This window comes from Eptesicus fuscus, chromosome 11, assembly GCF_027574615.1.
Source record: "Eptesicus fuscus isolate TK198812 chromosome 11, DD_ASM_mEF_20220401, whole genome shotgun sequence".
NCBI classification, from domain to species: domain Eukaryota; kingdom Metazoa; phylum Chordata; class Mammalia; order Chiroptera; family Vespertilionidae; genus Eptesicus; species Eptesicus fuscus.
The window spans coordinates 54,607,096-54,625,019 of NC_072483.1; the positions used below are offsets into that span (position 1 = coordinate 54,607,096).

The window sequence follows — 17,924 nt, forward strand, 5'->3', positions numbered from 1 at the left end:
AGCTGTAGTTATGCCGCTGGGTAATTTAAGAAGCCACATCAAAGAGCATTTCAAAAAGTTCAGTTTAACAAATAAGACTTTCAGCTATGTCAGCAATGGTTATGAGACTTAATTGAAGGTCCACTCATACCTCATTGCGTGGACACGCACACACCCGGCGATGTTTTGGGTGTTGATGTGCCTATGCAAACCTTAAGTGTGTAAGCTAAAGAACAGAAATTCAATTGCACATGTACCCATATTCAGGTTTAAAAATATATTTAGAAAGGTCTAATTGGTTGATGTGATGTATTAAGGGAGAACAGACCACCCTCAACCCAACTGCAATTTCTCCTTGCAATGTAGGTAAAAAGCAAGATGGTAATTATGAATTATGTCTCCTAAGAAAACCCAGGGCTTTCCTTTGCTTGTTTCCATTCTTGAATAAGCAAATACTTAGATATGACTAGAAACCATTAGGAACAAGAGGTATTTTTCCATGAGGACACAAAAAAAGTTCTTGCAAGGGTTTCCATTTTACTAAGATTTGATGTTCCTATAACTAAAATAATTTTTGGCCAATGGATGTGTATAGATATGAAAGATCTATAACATGTGTTAAAGGCAAGGTAACAATAGCATTCATAAAAATTATTAAATGCCTTTTTGAAGTAGTATGAGAAAGGTAACAAACTTTTTAAGAAAAGTAAAAAACTACCAGAATCTTTCAGAGAATTAATAAGAATTCTATAGTGGGTTTTAATAGCACAGAAGAAATGAAATGATGATAAATACTATTAATATTTTTTTCTGTGGAAAAGTTACTATCCTCAAAATAATTATAGCTTGTATTTCTCAATGAGATATATTCATATTTGAAAAAAACCCAAACATCCCAAGGTATATATAGTTGACAATAAATTATACTGCCCACAGAAAAACACCAACAAAGTTAGTTAAAGCACACTATTCAGGGTGACAGGAACAGGAGCAGGATTCACCAAGAAAATTTAAGATAAATGAGTCAGATGTTTCCTATGTTACTTAGTACTGTGACTCCTCAGGGTAAAATATAACAAAAAAATCATTTTACTGGACTAAAGGATATTTTTTCAGTAGGTGTGGAAAGTACTAAGTAAGATATTCACATTAGTGGTTATTCCACGGCACACTGGAAGAGAGCATCCATCCTGAAGTTAGCAAGGACAGACTCATATCTGACCTAGAAGACAGACACCTAGTCCTTGCCCGTTCCTGTTGTTGAGTTTCTTTTTTAAATAGAGACTTTATTATTTATTTATTTATTTATTTTTTTTGGTATTGTAGTCTTCTACTTTTATGCTATGGAAAACTGTTCATTGTTAGGTTTTAAAAACAGCCTTAGTTCTCCTGGTGGCATATTATGGTGGATACAAAAACAATATGGTTTCAATTTTGCATAAAAAAGTATGAAAATACCCAGGCTCATTATACCATTAAACAAGTAACAAAATGCATGAATTAGTGACAAAGGTATATCATGACCATTACATTATGATTAATACACCTGGAGCACCCGAGGTCCACAAAAAACACACAAATAACTGTTCAACTCATCTTAATAATGCATTTTTAGCCCCTTTCCACTTTTTTTTTTTTTTTAGAATATGAGGTTGGCTTTATTTTTTGCAAATAATTCTCACTATTGCTTAGCACTTCCCTTTTTTTTTTTTAAATTTCTTTATTGATTAAGGTGTCACATATTTGTCCTCATCCCCCCATTCCCATCCCACACCCCTCCCCACGGATGCCCCAACCCCCTGTTGAACTTAACCATTGGTTAGGCTCATATGCATGCACACAAGTCCTTTGGTTGATCTCTCCCCCCTCCCCCCACCCTCCCCTATCCTCCCTCTGAGACCCGATAGTCCTATCGATGCCTCCTTGTTTCTGGTACTGTTCTTGTTTTAAATAGAGACTTTAAAACAACCCCAAAAACTGCCTCCAAGATTAAATTTCCACAACATAAAATTCATTGTCAAAAATAATTCTGAGAAATATTTTTTAAAACAGAATTTTCAATTTTTTTAGGAGAAAAACATGGCATACTCATAACTAGGTTACTTGCTCATACTTATGATGGTAGCTTTAAAAGTTACTTTTTAAAAAAATTATTGGTGCTAAGTTTCCAAATTTAAGGAAGTAAAAATATGTTTGCCTGTTTTCTGGTAAACAGGCTAAAAAAAGGTTACAAGGGCTTTCTAAGGGACTAGGGAAGTAATGAGCTTTCTTGATTTAAAAATCAATACACTTCCTGAACAGCCAAATGCATTAACTGACATTCTTTCAAAACCATTCTGTCAAAGCTAAGTTTGAAAGGCTGCTCAGTAACTAATCAGATATATCCTGATACGGAGGCAAAACAGGTCCTTGACACAAATTAAAAGGTGTACGATGAAAAGACATCCCCACCAGACAGGCAGAAGTGAGAATCAGAAACCTGGGTCTGTTGGGAAGTATTCTTCATTCTGCAAAGCAAAGCAGAAAAGAGGTATTTTCCCCCTCAAATGGAGGACAACACATTTCTTACTCTTGCACTGAGAAGAAACCTGATAGTTGAGGACTGAGAAGGCTCCATGCAAGGCACCAGACCTGCAATGCTCCAAGCATGAGCATCTTGGGCTCTATTCTCCTTACATGGGGTAAGTGTCAGAGAACATCTCCATCTTCAACTACTTCTTAGTTTGTTTTAGTTGGAGTCCCCAAACCTTCCCTTCACCCTACCCCAAAACAGGATCCTACTAAAAATGCAATACAATGAAACACTGAAAGCAGTTCTGGTTAAATCAGATAGGCCAGGCCCCAGACCCACCAGCATGACTTTGGTTCAACTTCCTCACTTGAAAATGGGAACAGATTTGGAGAATTTTAATAACCTGCTTTTGAGCCTCTTCAGCTAAGACTAGAACCCACATCTCCTATTACAGTTCCAGATTTGCAAATAAAAAAATCATTTTTAAGTATAAATATATGCCAAACATTGCATAGGATATTCTTATTTCTCTGAAATTCAACTTTGACTGGGCATCTTGCATTTTATCTGAGCCCCCTCTCTGGTTCCCATTCAAGGCCGTCACAGCTATACCCACATTGTTTCTACTTGTCCTCCTTCCTCTTGCAGGCTCACTGTCACACTTACTATTTTAGGACTTTGATTAGAAAAGTGGTCCAAGTGGTTTTGTGGGCAGGTAATATAAAAATATTTTATGTCATTTATTCATTTTGCTATTGCCATTTTGTATGAATGTATATGTGTACACATTTAATTCTCCTCAGCAAAATATACCATACTTGTAAAGTAAAATAAGAACTTTAATAAAGTGCTTCCCTCTGCTCTCTGCAGTAATAGTTGCTTTATTGAATAAGGCTCTGTTAATGGTACACCTTGACATTTTACATTTATCTATCTGATTTATAATCATTTTCATCATTTGCAAGGGGGCTATAGTTCATACCCAAAGTAGTTTAAACTGAACTGTCTTTCTTTTCTTAAGAATTTGTAAGGAAATGGAGTCACTTCTGGGTAAAACTACTTTATCCATAAAATTTATTCCAAATGTACATAAAGTCCTCTCTGCATCTACATATTCTGAATAGAGTGACACATATAAGATAAAAATGAATATAGCAAGTGGCATCATCAAGTTAAAAATGTTGCCCTGGCCAGTGCTAAGTTTCCAAATTTAAGGAAGTAAAAATATGTTTGCCTGTTTTCTGGTAAACAGGCTAAAAAAATGTTACAGTGGTTAGAGCTTCGACCAGCTGACTGAAGGGTTGTGGGTTCCATTCCCATCAAGGGCATGTATGTCAGTTGCAGGCTTGATCCCCAGCACTGGTCTGGGCACATGTGGGAGGCAACCAATCAATGTGTTTCTCTCACATTGATGTTTTTTTCTCTCTCTATCTCTGCTACTCTCTCTAAAATCAATGGAAAATTACCCTTGGGTGAAAGTTAACAAAAACAATGTGCTTATATTTCAGATACATTTTGGCCATGGATATGGCATCAAGATTTCCCAACCAAGCAATAGAGAAAAACCTGCATGAACCACATAGCAAATTGTCATGAAACACAAAATCCCTCAGTAACATTCATGAAAGTTTTTACAGTTTTAATGTTACGAAGCAAAAATCATTTGTATTTATAATCTACCTATTCATTATGAAGATTTTTCAGAAATGTTTCTGAATTATTCTGTTGTTTCCTTCTGAAATTCAGAATATCAGGAGGCTTGGCACTTAGAGTCTTCACAATACTCATTTGAAATTTTTATTCACCCCTCTGTCTTTCCCAACCTCCAATCTCTAACTCTTTTACTAAAATTGGACAAGTACCTATATCTAACAACATGAGAAATTATGTTATTTTAATTTAAAAGATTTCATGTAATTATTCATGAATCACAAAATTCCTGCCTCAACAATATTACAATAACCATTGTTGACAGTTATTAAACCATTGCAGCGGGAGTGGTCTCCTAGAACTGTGGTTAAAAGCTGGTCTCTGGAGCTCCGGCCAGCGTGGCTCAGTGGTTGAGCGTCAACCTATGAACCAGGAGGTCATGGTTAGATTCCGGTCAGGGCACGATCCCCAGTAAGAGGCATGCAGGAGATGGCCGATCAATGATTCTCTCTCATCATTGATGTTTCTATCTCTCTCCCTTCCTCTCTGAAATCAATAAACATACATTCAAAAAATATATTAAAAATAAAATGCTGGCCTCTGGAAATCAATCATGTTCTTGGCAGAGAAAGAGTATTTCAGTGATAGGAAGGCTGAAATGGAGACTATAATCTTCTCTGATTACCGGTGAGGCTGAAGCAAACACAAAAAGGAGTCTATGAATTGCTGCTAACTTCCTGTGATGACTGATTCCTAGGAAATTCTGATATTACTCTTGCTCTGTAACACAATGATGGTTCCCCAGAATCTGGGTGTCACAGTGCTTCTGCAGAAGATACTCACCTTTCAAAGGGGCCATGCCTGTCTCTCAGAAGACAATAGAGGGCCTGATTGCACAAGGAGCGATGAGCTATGTGCTACAGGCTGCCTTTCTGGAAAGTTCTTTTATGAAAGAACTGATTTTAAAAGTATCTATTTTAAGCCTCTCCTCCCCCCACCCCCAAAGGCACAGAAGTCTAAAGATTGATACATTTCTCTGCTGTTCCTAATAGCTATGGAGCTCTGACTATCTTGGCTTGCATAATTTTTAAAGTTTCATTTAGGCTAATACTTGTATTCTGAAAAATAAAAAAAGTTTACCTACATATATACATACCCTTAAGATCTATGCAATATTTTAGAACAGGATATAAAACTGCTAATCTGTTTTGAGTAAGCATCAAATTTAGAGTTAGATGTCACTGTTCAGGGCACAGGTTAAGTGGGTACTTCTGATGTGATTGGTGATTTAAATTCAGGAAAAAAGAGGGAGGAGCGGTAAGGGGAGATCTGTAACAGTCAAAAAGCCAAAAAAAATTTTAGAATAAATTTTCACTATCACTACAGGAAAGATAACACAATACGATGACTACTATGACGAGTTTAAAATATTTTTAAAAATTGCTATTTTAACTAATGTCAATTTGATTAATGCATAATTTGAGAAGAACAGTTCTGTGTTTGGAAATCAGCAGTATTTTAAAAGTATAACAGAAAACATTGTTACGTCTTAGGACTCACTGACAATGTGTCATAGGTACACAGTTCTCATGTTCAAAATACCTTTATACATTGTCTTTAAAATCTAAACATCATTGAAGGTAAACAAGAAAAAATGTAATCCAACCAAACCAATTGCAGTTATTCCCAGCCTCCACTCAAAGTACCGTATTTTCCGGCGTATAAGATGACTTTTTAACCCAGGAAAATCTTCTATAAGCCCAGTCGTCTTATACGCCAGAAAATACGGTACCCTCTCCTCAGTCCTGCTCCTAATACAGTTGTAGCCTCTCTTCATTGCTTTCAGCAGTCAGGTGATACTGATCTTTAAGAATGCCCTACTATTGTCTCATTCGGCTAACATAAATTGAGCACCTGCTTAGTTCTAGGCATGGCTACTTTAAACTGAGTGTAAATTTCTTAATTCCAGAACCGTGTCTTGGCCATATGTATATCCTTACCATCTACTTAATTAGGATTGCTCCAATGCACACAGCTAGTAGCCTCAGGAGCCCCACTGATAAACATAACTTGGTTTATTTAAGGTAGTTAAGAAAGAAGAGCTCAAAGTGATAGAAATAGCCATAAAATCTTAATATCATTTATAAGAAATGGTTTTGCTGTTTTAAGAGTTTTTAAATAAACATTATCTCACTTTATATTCATGGGTATTTTAAATTACTAAAAATAGTATGGTGATATGTTATATAGTTATAATTTTTTTCTAAGCCCCCATTAAATTCCAGAAATTTTCTAGATATTAAGTCATATCCTCAATTCTCCATAAACATAACTCAGATTTTAATGAGGTAGTGGTATACGTTACATCATCCATAGTTTTCAAATGAGAAGTGGAGTAAAGTGGTTTTCTCAAGATAAAATAAAATTAGTCTAGATGCAAGTCTCTGAGTTCAGTGCTCACCCCCTATGCAATGAAGTCGGTGGCTCTACCCACCTCTCCCCTCCACTTGGGCTCCTGCCACCCCAGATGGCATGAAGCAGAGTCAAGGTCAGGTAGGACTGTTAGAAGCTTTCTTTGGAACAAGTCAAGCAGCGTTACTTCTCTGAGAGATAATGCTCCAAGTTGCTTTTGGGAAGAGGTGGGATATACCCGATGAATGAGTGACTGACTAAATAAACGAATGTCACAATTTCCTTTAGAAGGTAAGTACTTCAAAAGTTAAAACAAGTATATGCCATGTGATAGCGGCTATTAGGAGTCATTTTAGCATCTAATAGCTTCAGCTCGTTTTGGGAAATAGAGATTTGGTGGCTTATGTTATTATGACAATGGACCATTTTACATATTATGGAACTTTGGTGTCTGCATGAAGAAAACAAAGAAATTAGACCCAGACACATGTTCTTAATTGTTGGAGACTTTCTGTACACCTCTAATTATATATAAATCCTAAGCCTGTAAAAGAGATCAGATATACTAGTATGTTCTATTATACCACTCAGATCCTGACTCTAGAAACTGTCCACAACAAGGGAAAACAAGTATTAAAACGGACAAGGAATAAAACCCCATCTTCTATAGAATATACTGCAAAGGAGGGTATTTCAACCTGACTTTAGGAGCCACAGGATTTATTGGGTACTTTAAAAACGATGCCTCACATGAATAACCTGTGAGTAATACACACATTTAAGTTTAGGAAGTGGTAGGGTGGAGACCAGCTCTTGTCTAATATTTAGCTTTTCCCCTTTCAGTGGCAGAGCTGCCTGCTGGAAGAAATTAGAAGATTGGATTATATTCCTCAATCTTCTGATTTGTAAAAAAAGAGTACAACAATGACACATGTAGCCTATTTCATATATGGATGAATTTTAAAAAACTAATTGTAGAATGTGTTTCAAATATGCTAAAGCCCGCCTGGCTGGTGTGGCTCAGTGGTTGAGCATTGACCTATGAACCAAGAGATCACGGTTTGATTCCTGGTCAGGGAACATACCTGGGTTGCAGGCTCCATCCCCAGTAGGGGGTGTGCAGGAGGCAACCAATTGATGATTCTGTCTCATCATTGATGTCTCTCTTTCTCCCTCTCCCTTCCTCTCTCTGAAAATCAACAAAAACATATTTTAAAAAGTATGCTAAAGCCCCCTGATACTAGAATTCCATAAAAATTAGGTATTGTTTATATAATTTATGGGGTTTTTTTTTCATCTTACTTCAAGCATCAGGACACAAAAAGGAGGGCAAGAAAACCCAAATTGACAGCTAAATCTCTGAAAAAGTATTTTCCGAAGATTCCTACTGAGCTCCACAAAGATGTTGAAACTTCACAGATTGCTAAGTAGCACTTCAATTCATCTTCAGCACCCTCAACATCAACTATAAAAGTAAAGGGACTGGAATATCCCAAAAGATGCTTTTCTCTTTCCCAAAGAGATTTGAGACGTAATTTTGAATACAAGAATCTAGAGAGAGGGAGGAAAAAAGATGCTCTGTGCTATTGGATGGGTTCCCCAGGTTTTGATAAAAGTTTCTCAGGGAACAGCACCATCAATTGATGTTTATAGAGCAACCAATTCAGAAATACATATTCTGGGCTGGAGGGAATGCCCAATAATATTTTGCTACTTTTTATATTTATTAAACTCTTCTACTTTACCACAGGCACAGAAAAGCTCATTCATTGAGAGACCTTCAGAACAAGGTTGTTGTTGTTTTTACCTTTTTATATTAACTGACAATTTGTTAAGAATAATTTTTTTTTTTTAAGAAGAGGGCCTGACATAGACACTTTTTCCAAGTTGACACTACTCTTGAAAAATGCTGAGCTGGAACAGCGACAAGACTGAAGACCGGTCTTGCCAGAAAATCTGATGTACCCTCCAAGTACACATAATCCTTGAAACCCTAGCACTAACGATGAAGCCCCAGAGCCATATGAGGTTGAGACTAGGATAATGAAAGGGACACGCAAGAGGACAGAGCATGGTGAGACTGCGGATGCCTCTTTTTTTGAGCTCCTGTGTTCTCGTACCCCATGAAGGCCCATCAACGTCTTGCTCTGTTGTTTTCAGGCAGCTTTAATTAACTGAACTGACTGTTATTCTCTGTGAGCAGACTCCTCTATTATGCTATGGTGAATTATAGAAGAGAAGGAAGTAATTTCCATCAGACAGTGAATAGCTTCTGTCTTATTCGCTATAACTCCTCCTTAGCACGATGACTGGCACATGCACACATTCAGTAGGTGGTTATGAATGAATGCTTTGTTCAGGTACCCTGAACAAGCAATTTAATTAGGGAAAAAACACATATGACCACACATTATATAAACATACATGTACCTATACATACAAATAATACTGGCATTTTCTAAAAGGGTTTCAAGAGTCAGCAGAGAAAGGGAGATGTAAACACAAAGTCTTTAGTAGATAAATCTTGAGACCTTTGAATAAGGCAAGGGACATGAGTTACATTTAAAAAGGACACATTTGCCCTAACCGGTTTGGCTCAGTGGATAGAGTGTTGGCCTGCGGACTGAAGGGTCCCAGGTTCGATTCTGGTCAAGGGCATGTACCTTGGTTGCAGGCATATCCCCAGTAGGGGGTGTGCAGGAGGCAGCTGATCGATGTTTCTCTCTCATCTATGTTTCTAACTCTCTATCCATCCCCCTTCCTCTCTGCAAAAAATTTATAAAATATATTAAAAAAATAAAAAGGACATGTTTGTGGTTTCAAGGGGAAAGGTAGACAATAATGAAGATGTAGTACTTTTTCCTTCTAGCGGTCATGTTTACATAATTTTTCACTCTGTCACATTTAACAGGGATAAAAATTTTCTAGTCAGGAATCTATGCTTAAATATGTGTACTAAATCTTCATTAGTTTCGTACCACATTTCAAAGATTTTCTAGAACCATCTTTTTTTCTAATGATCTGGGTAGTACTGCTGTTCACTTGCCTAAGTGCCGTTTTAGGCCATTCTCTTCTTTTTCTAGTAAATTAGAGTAACCATGAAAATTTCAACTTGGTATATTTTAATACTATACATTTCTTTACCACATATAAAATAGTATTATTCTTCAATATATTTTAAACACATCCTAAAAGTAAGAAATCAACCATATTCTCTCTCTTTTTATATATGACTGAGACGGATGTGTCATTTCAAGTAGTTAGACATACTAGTAGGAAATACGGAATATATAACTTTTTAGTGACAGTAAAGCATTATAGAATAAAAAAGAAAACTCCTCAGCAAAAATTCACATTTGGGTTGCATTTGAAGAGGGAGAGTATTTTTTCTTAAATCAAATTAAATAAAAATTCAAATAAAAGAAAAATATGTATCCAAGTATTTAAATGAGGACTTAATTAAGTCGATAAAGGCATTAAAAGCAGATAAAAATGCTAAATGTTCTGCTTACTTCAGGTTTCCCTACAAGAACACTTCATAGGAAGTATGGCATGAATTAATAGCAAAATGTGACTTCTGACTCCCAATTCCTTTGTTTTAGATCTCCTGGATATATATATATTATTAATTCTATTACAAGAAAGACAAAATTTAAAAATTTGTTGCTATTGCCAAACTATGAATGACCCATAATTTCAAAGAATCTAGAATGATAAAATAAATGGTAAACATACAGATCATTTCACAGTCTGTCATGAATGATTCAAAGAATCATATAGCAATTTGGGACTTCACACTTTTAGGAATAATATTTACTCTGTTCCATATATTTGTTCATGCATCAGGAAAAAAAATAATTTCAAGGTTGGAAGTAAAAATCAGATTATTTTTCACAAAAATATGATTGTTGAGTCTCTTGCAATAAAGCAGCAGTGACCTCCATTGTACTTGTGCTTTCCTGCAGAAATTGAAAAAACATGACAGAACTGACAAAGACATTTAAAATAAGCATAGAACACACCTGTCAATCTGCAGAGAAACTGACAGGTGACTGTGGTTTCGAGGCAGCTCTTGCCTATAGCTATAGCTCTGGGAAGTCCAACAAATACATTTGTACATGTTCCCAATATACGGCTGTTAAAAAGAAACTTGATCGACACATCATCACATACAATATATACATTGGACATGTATCTTAGTCTGGTTGGGCTACCGTAACAAAATACCACAGACTGGGTGGCTTATATAACAGAAATTTATTTTATCATAGTTTTGGAGGAGGGAAGTCCAAGATCATGGACATATTCTGGTGAGAAGTTTCTTGTTGGCTTAGAAATGGCTGTATTTGCACAATGTACTTACATGGTGAAATGAGGGAAAGCTCTCTGAGATCTCTTCTTAGAAGGGCACTAATTCATTATGAGGGTCCCACCCTTATGACCTCATCTAACTTTAATTACTTCTCTAAATGTTTTCACTTGAGTGTTAGGATTTCAATATATGAATTTGGAGAGGAGGATACAAACATTCAGTCATTACAGCATGTGTGTATATGTCTTCTACTATACTTACTTTATTATACTAAACTAGAGGCCTGGTGCATGAAATGTGTGCACTGGGGGGGGGGGTGTCCCTCAGCCCAGCCTGCACCCTCTCCAATCTGGGACCCCTAGGGGGATGTCCGACTACCAGATGTCTAGTGGGATCGGGCCTAAACCGGCAGTCAGACATCCCTCTCACAATCCAGGACTGCTGGCTCCCAACTGTTTGCCTGCCTGCTAGCCTGATCACCCCCTAACCACTCCCCTGCCAGCCTGATCGATGCCTAACTGCTCCCCTGCCAGCCCAATTACCCCCAACTGCCCTCCCTGACAGCCCCACACCCCCAATGCCCTCCCCTGCTGGCTCAGTAACCCCCAACTGCCCTCCCCTGCTGGCCTGGTTGCCCCCAACTGCCCTCCCCTGCCAGTCCAGTCACCCCCAACTGCTCTTCCCTGCAGGCCCGGTCCCCCCCAACTGCCCTCCCCTGCAGGCCTGGTCACCCTCAACTGCCCTCCCCTGCAGGCCTGGTCCCAACTGTCCTCCCCTGCCAACCTGGTCGCCCCTAACTGCCCTCCCCTCAGGCCTGGTCCCCCCCAACTATCCTCCCCTGCCAACCTGGTCGCCCCCAACTGCCCTCCCCTGCCAGCCATCTTGTGGTGGCCATCTTTGACCACATGGGGGTGGCCATCTTGTGGGAGGATGTGAGGGTCAATTTGCATATTACCTCTTTATTATATAGGATTGATACTATCCATTGTGGTAAATATGCAATTTATTTCAATTCTGAAGAGTTCTGAAGAGTATCTTTTTTTTCCACCCCTTACCCAAGGGTAAGTTTTACTGATTTTAGAGAGGAGGAGGAGGAGGAGGAGGGGAGAGAGAGAGAGAGAGAGAGAGAGAGAGAGAGAGAGAGAGAGACCAATGTATGAGAGAAGCTTTGATCGACTGCTTCCTGCATGTGCCAGGGATGGAACACAAAACCCAGGTATGTGCTCTGACTGGAATTGAAGCTGCAACCTTTCGGTGTGTGGGATGATGGATGATGCTCCAACCAACTGAGCCACACTGGCCAGTGCTGAAGAAGTATCTTCTTAAGGAGAATTTAAAATTAAGTATTAACTCAATTGTTAAACACCAAGTATTATCCCAGTTGAACAATGATAAAAATTGGATTCACACTAAAGGAGATGGTAGATTCTAAATCTAATAGGAGAAATCCTATTGCAGATTTTGGAAGCTACCAAAACATTATGTATAATAACCAGAGGATGTCCATGGAGCATTTGGCATTTAAAGTACAGTGAATAAAAAAATAATGAAAAGCTCTACTAGCATACAAAAATAATTATTTCTTGAACATTATAGTAGTTCAGTAACTATTTCCATCCTGTCTATATTTCTTGGGTTTATTTTCTTGTCTTTTGTAGTGTATTTATTCTATTTCTTACAAGTTTCTTGGGCCCTACGGTAATTTTATTTACCTTTTCTCTAAAACCCAGAACTCTTTAGTGTTTAGACTATGTTTTCAATAAAATTTAGTAACTAATGACTTTGTTTTCTCACTAAATGCTCTTGAAACTGGGGTTTAGTATAGGAACTTAGTAGATACTTGCAAAGTTTCCACACCAACCAAACAGGGAAAGCTGGAACTATAGCTGGGGAAAAGTTTGTAACTAATTATTGCCTTTAGATTAAAAAAGACAGTTCTCAGGAAAATAAAAACAAAAGTAAACACCAGAGCCCATCACGCCGCACTTGGGAGTGCAGAAATCTTGGCATTCCCTTCGCTGGATGCGGAAACATGAACATTCAAAACCAAGGAACTGGGGACCTTTCCTTCTTCCTTCAAAAAAGGTATTATTATGCATGTGGGCCAGACAACAAGCATACACAGATAAATGAGATGTAGCTCCTGTTCTCAAGGACCTGGCATTCTGGTGAGCAAGATAGATAATCAGGTAATTAGACTGTGGTGGACCAACTACAATAGTGGAGGTAATCTGGGGATACTTTGAAAATACAGAGAGTGGACATTTAATCCAGACATGAAGAGTCACAGAAGATTTCCTGTGAAGGAGGTGATAGCTAAGTTGAGTCCTGAACAACAAATAATTGAAGGTGCAGTGGCAGGGTTTGAGGTGCACATTAGTGGGTAGCCAGGCAGAGAAGCCTATTAGGCTTCAGATATAAAGGTCCAGATCTTTGAAAATTTATGTTTTTGTTTGCACAGCCTTTTACCTATAAGTGGCTCAACACAGCGCCTCTCTAAAGTACAGCTGCTGAAGTGCCACGTTAACATCATCGTTCTCCAGACATGCATCCTTGACATACAGCCCATCATAAATTATCAGTGATTGCCATTTTCCAGAGCAATGCTCTTCATAACTCTGCTGGGTCACCGTCTAGAATTACTTCCTTACTCTTCACATATAAACACTGAGAGAGATTATGTCAGCCGTGGAGCATAAGGCAAGACAGCCACTAAACAAATGCTCTGCCGCACATCTCTTAATTGTGTACACTTCACGAGAGAACAGGCGCCTATTCTGTTTTGGAATCTGACAGAATCCCACTTCATTCTTGCTATGTTTCTGATGTAACATTATCATACTCCACTGTAAAAACAAGAGGAAACCATTACTTTACATATATCTATGTAATGAGAGAGAGAGAAGTATATACACTTTATATATAAATGCATACACACACTTTGAATAATTATAAAGGCAGTGTTTATTAAAATACACTTAATTTTCAAAATTGAGCTATAATGTGTATACATTTTTTGAGATACTCTGCATATATATCATAAATTATCAGTGATTTCCATCTATACATTAAATCCACATAAAGAAAATAGCACCATGAATAATGCTGCAATGAACTTAGGGGTGCATATGTCTTGTGAATAAATGTTTTTGAGTTTTTCGGTAGATATCTAGAAGAGGGGTTTCTGGGTCACAGGGTAACCCTATTCTTAATTTTTTGAGGAGCTGCCATACTGTTTTCCATAGTGGTCGTACCAGTTTCCATTTCCACTAGCAGCGAATGAGGGTTCCTTTTTCTCCACAACCTCTCCAACACTTGTTATTACCTATCTTGTCGATAACAGCCATTCTAACAGGTGTGAGATGGTATCTCATTGTAGTTTTGATTTGCATTTCCCTAACAGCTGGTGAAGTTGAACATCTTTATTGGCCATTTGTAGATCTTCTTGGGAGAGGTGTTTGCTCAGGTCATCTGCACATGTTTTAGTTGGATAGTTTGGTATTGAGTCATATGAGTTCTTCATATATTTTGTTTAGTAACCCCTTGTCAGAGCTGTTGTTTACAAATACCTTCTCCCATTCGGTTGGTTGCCTTTTTGTTTTGTTGGCAGTTTATTTTGCTGTGCAGAAGCTTTTTATTTTTATATAGTCAATTTATTTATTTTTGCCTTTACTTCCCTTGCCTTTGGGTTCAAATTCATAAAGTGTTTTCTACGAATAAGATCTCTAAGTTTAGTACCTATGGTTTTTTCTATGTAATTTATTGTTTCATATCTTATACATAGGCCTTTGATACATATTGAATTAATTTTTGTATATGGGGCCAAACTGTAGTCTAGATTCATTCTTTTGTATGTGGCTTTCCAATTTTTCCAGCATCATTTAATGAAGACGCTTTCTTTTCTCCATGTGTTTTTTGGCTCCTTTGTCAAAAATTATTTGCTCCATAAACATGGTGACAAAGACATAGAGAAAACCAAAGTGTCCTTCAATAGAGGATTGGATAAAGAAGATATGGCATGTATATAATATGGAATACTACTCAGCCATAAGAAATGACTGCCATTTGTGACTAGATGGACCTTGAGAATATTATACTAAGCAAAGTATGTCAGTCAGAAAAAGCTAAGAGCCTTTTCACTCATATGTGGGATATAAAACTGAAATTCATAGACACAGACAACAATATGGTGGTTGCCAGAGGGAAGGGGTTGGGGAGAGGAAAAGAAAAAGGGGACCAAATATATGGTGACAGAAGATAATTTGACTTTGAGAGGTGGTCACATATGCAATATAAAGATAATATATCATAGAAATGTACACTTGAAACCTATATGACCTTAATAACCAATGTCACCTCAATAAATTTAATAAAATTTAAAAAAATAGCAACACTTGAATTTCTCAACTTTGAGCTATGTTCACAAAGTATACTGTTTTCATTCTACTGATAATTATGAGTTAAAATATTTCTTATATTTACTAATATCCTTGTTTAAAAATAGTGATTACAGTAGCATTCACCTCGGTTTTCAAAGAACAAGTGGATTACTGAGTAGAATATACTTTTAAAATTGGCTAACAATGGGTCGGCTTTAGCTCACGGCAGACACAAAAATTGCCTAACAAGAAATTATAACTGTTTTAAAAATATCTTCTGCTTCATAGTTATTGTTTCTAGAAAGGTCCATATTATGCATTCAAACAAGAGGGTATGGGGGGATAAATGATGGGGAAAAAATCCTTTCCTCTTTCTACTTTTGATTCCTGTGAAAATCATCTACCATGCTTCCAGACAAGAACACAAAAGATTTCTGATTGAGCTTTGTTCACAATGAAAGAGGTGGGAAGTGACAAGTACCAAAAGAGCTAATGACACAGAAGAGCCAGAATATGAGTTTCAAAGTCAGAAGATTCTAATTCAAATATCAGTTCTTCCTTTACTAACTCTCTTTCCTCCTCTAGACAATAAGAGATAATAATCATGGTCTACCCAAATATTCTACAGTCTGGGTTCTTTGAAGGATATAAACCATCACAAATATATAATAATCTTGTATAATTATTATTAGTGATGCAAATGGTTTTCTAGGAAAATGTTGACAGTGACTTTTATGAAATTACCATAGGAAATCTGTTGGGAAGAGTTCAGCACTATAATGGAAAAGCCTCTAGAGAAAGGGTTAGAGTAATTAAAACTGCAGTTTAGTGAAAAAAATCATAGGAAACCCTCCAATGATCCTAGAAATTCATTTTGTTACAAGATGATAGAGGGTCCCCTGTGATGACTTAATTTTTAACATACTATCAAAAGGGATCTCTGTCTAATAAATGCTTTTGATGTAATACATAGAGAAAATTATTACTTAATATAGTTCTTTACTATATTCTTCACCTTAACCAAAAAGTATTTTCATTGGAAAATTACAAGCTTATTTTATTACAAGAAAGGAAACAAAAGAACTTCTATTACTAGAATTATTCCTTGGATATTCTCAAATGTATCATAAGGTTAATTACTATGTATAATACAGAAACAAACAAAAGATAAGATAGTACATGAGTAAGCCTTACACAACATTATAAGCCATTATGACACTATTTTTATCTTAAAAAACCCTTTATGAACATATTCTTTCCACTTTTTTGTTTTACAATCCTTAAGAACTTAGAGGTATATTTAAGACATTTAGATAACCGAAAAAAGTGACTTAGAGAATAGTATTAATTTGATCATAATTATAAAAAGACAACTGTGATTGTGTTCCTTTTAGGTATGCACATAACATACTTCTGGAAGGGAATAAGTTTATTTGCAGGAGTAGGGAATAGTGAACGTCATATTTTGCTCTTTAAAATTTTTTTATCTTTATTGTTGAAAGTATTACAGATGCCCCCTTAAACTCCCCATTGACTGCCTCCACCCTGCTCCCACCCCCTCCCCAAGTCTTCACAGCACTATTGTCTGTGTCCATGGGTTATGCGTATATGTATTTGCTCTTTGGATGTTAATGTTTTATTTGAATCTTAGAAATAAGTATCTATGCATTACTTGTATTAAAAAAATACAGAGGTGAAATACAGTAGGAGCCACTTGTGCCTACCCACATCATCAATGCTACCTCCTGACAGCAACTGGACTTGTGCAATAGCTACAAATGCTGTCTTCCAAAGATACATTAATCAAAAACACTAACACCAGCTAAATGTTTTAAGAAGTAAATAACTGAATTTAGTGATGTTTGGAATATGCCACCTGTGTTTCAATAGAGTCTACAACAGTCATGCTTGAGTTCAAGCTCCCTGAAATGGTACAATCTTTGGGGTCACTTCTGATGGAGAAATGTGACCAGGGCAGGTGTGATCTATCTTACCGAGCTGTTCCACTGCACTACAAATGATGCTCACCTTTTAATGCCTTTTTAAAAGTACTGTCTGATTTGTCCCTGAAAAACCCAAAGAAGAAAAAACCATTCAACTATTAACTTGGTAAGTCAAGGCCAGTTCTCCGTAAAAAGTTGACTGATCCCCTAACTTCTAATTACCTTACCAATGCAAAGCCACAACAGAAGGCCTGTCAGCAGATTTTATTTACAGCCTCTGAGAAATCATCCTCTTGCTGTTTTCATTTCATACAAAAGATAAGTTTGCAAAAGGAAACATTTGGCAGTACCGCAGATGCTCGAGGTCTGGTGGTGTTGATAATGTAATTCTTTTTCTTGATTACAGCAGCTTCTATAATGCTATATCCTTTATGTCAACCATCACGCCCAACTGATTGTATTTATTGACGAACAAGACATAATTCATGCAATCACCTGAACTGGTTTTAATCTTCTCTCTTACTATACATCTGTAATCTGATGATGGACTGATTTTTTTTTTTTATGCTGAATTCTATTGTTGGCAGATGTCATGCTCTACTTCTCTAACCTGAAAAATGTCTTTTATTCAGATTGAAGGTCAGCTGACCTGAATGAAGAACATTGGTAATAACAGGTAATTCTCTAATATTTATCATACATTTTATTTTATAATATATTTTTATTGATTTCAGAGA

General features: G+C 36.8%; 1 protein-coding gene across 1 annotated transcript in view; it reads right to left on the reverse strand.

Annotated features, from left to right (window-relative positions):
• The window catches only part of ZNF385B (zinc finger protein 385B), a 357,510-nt gene that overhangs the window by 58,029 nt on the left and 281,557 nt on the right, over window positions 1–17,924 (reverse strand). The window lies entirely within an intron of this gene.